Raw genomic sequence first — 2,476 nt, forward strand, 5'->3', positions numbered from 1 at the left:
CGTCTTTAATCTAGAAAAATCTAGATTAGTAGGTTGTTATTTATCTTCTCAGTAGCAGAATTGTAAACGCTATACTATTACATTTGTTGGGTGAAATATTTTTTATCTAAGATTCTGGTTCTCGTTAGATATTTTCGGTTTAGACTATCCTTTTTTTTAGGGTGTTACAAGTTGGTATCAGAGCCTAGTTTAAGCGAACTAGGTAAGTAACTAAGATGCCTAGACTTAAGCTGAGATTTTAAGCGCTAATTGGTGAGTTATGGGTAGAACATTTAAGATAAGGGAATTTTAGAGTCATCATAGTCGCATAATTCATGAACTGTGATGATGGTGATTGAGAACCTTTATGTATAACCTATCAAAATTTCACTTAGCTAATGTCATTTTGAGTAAGTTGTTACATTCGTCTACTTGAAATCCACTATGATTACAAAAAAAAAAATTGATGGTTATCAGAGGTACTAGAAAACAGTGTGGTTTTCAGTGATAAYTTGAAGTTCGAAGTAGACTTAGTATTGATGTAACGAGGCAAGTTGGTCGTTTACACGTTAAGTCAACTGTATGGACATGAGAATGTTATTCCGACAGATGATTGAGAGTTAGTAGCATGATAATTGCATGTAAGTTTCATAAATATTACCACCATGGCTCAAAGTTTATTTTATACATATATCACAATAGTTACAAACCCATGTTTAATTAGAAATGAGAAACTTTGGCTAGAGATATTGTTTAGCTTTATTGAATAATTATGATAAATATGATTCATTATCGTTCAAGCAAAGAAAGATAAGAATTTATCAAATTACGAATTATAAGGATAGATATCAGATTGAGTTTAAAAGATAAAACTCAAACATTATAGTAAGAAACTCTTTAATCAGAGAGTGCTAAGAAATAAATAATGATTTACCACCTTGAGTTGCTATCTTTAAAGTCAGATGAAATCTTGTAGCTTTGGAGCAAAATATGGACTCTAGCATGGTAGGTCTGAAAAGTAATGTAATAAGGTTTATGTAAATCTTTGTGCCTAGAACACACTGATAGAGATAAGATTTAAAAAAAAAAGGGACGTTAAGATGTCAATTAAGTGATAATAAGTCAGAGAAAGCTCCGAGATTCGGTAAGGACTAGTGTATGCCTAAGGACCTATGTACGAAGTCAAATTAGTAAAACAAACATTGGTTTGAGATCTTTCTAGTGAGGTAAGTGATGCAACATGTGTTCCCTACCATATAGAGAGATGGCAAGGCAAGGTAGAGCATGTACTATAAGTTATGATGCAATGCCTCAACAATATTTAGTATGAATGTTACTTAAGTATTAATGTCTTTAGCAACTATTAGTGTATCCATCAAGTATGCATCAAAGTATCAGTAAGGACATTAGCATTGTGTATCATGTTCGATAAAGTATCATGAGTAGTGCTTACCTATCGTCCATCATGGTTGAAGAATACTTCCAACAATGTTCAGTTATGGAATGACACATTTAGTAATTTCATTTCCAACCATGAAAGTTATGTCTGCATAACTTCTGCATTAGATGCATGAAAGTGCAATAGTCACATATGTTACTAGTATAAGTTAAATAACAACATGAGTATAATAGAAATGCATGGTACATGTAAAGTCATGCCAATGGGAGAGTTCAGATCAATGATAAATGGATGTTAAATACATCTCCTTGGGAGGGCATGATCGTATTATGGTAAGTAAAGTAAATAAGGTCCAAAGTATTTTGGACAAAAGAGTTAGTGTAAGAACTCATAGAAGTAATCAACCAAGTTGGCCAACATAGTTACAAAGTGATCAATCGATATTTTATGTCGAAATCGAGGAAGTTTTAGCTGATAAGTCACCTGTCATAAGTTTTGGCAAAGTGTCGAAGTCATCAACAAACTCAGTTATGTAGAAAATATTGTTGATGTATTGGTCAGGAAACGAAAGATCGAAGAACAAGACTACATTTTTGGAACTAGTAATGATATTAAATGAATTGGAACTTCTATGGTTGAGGAAAATCATTTTCTAGAGATTTTGCAAAAAAGAATCATCGAAAACGATGAAGAAAAGGAGGCCAAACGGCCTGTTTTTCTGGCTGCCGGCGTGATAGTTGCAGCAGGCTGACTGCTGGGCCACGATTTCTGTTGGGCTTTCTATTTTATTTCATTGATGTTGGGCCAAAGATGAGACTATATTTTAGGCCCTTAAATTTTTGGGTTTAATTGGATACTTAAGGTATAAGATTTTTGTTAATTTATAGTTAATAAATTTCAGATTTAGTTAATTAGTTTATATTAACTAATTAATTTAATTTCTAAATTAGTTAATATATTAAATTGAATTATTATTTAATTAATATATTAATTAAATTTTTTTTGAATATTAATATTAGTTAATTATTTATTTTCTAAGAATGATGCTTATATGAATCGGTAAACTTTTTTTAACGATTTGAGCGCCGTAATTTGAGT

The sequence above is a fragment of the Cynara cardunculus genome (genome assembly GCF_001531365.2).
Source record: "Cynara cardunculus var. scolymus isolate 2C chromosome LG 1, CcrdV1, whole genome shotgun sequence".
In the NCBI taxonomy this organism is placed as follows: domain Eukaryota; kingdom Viridiplantae; phylum Streptophyta; class Magnoliopsida; order Asterales; family Asteraceae; genus Cynara; species Cynara cardunculus.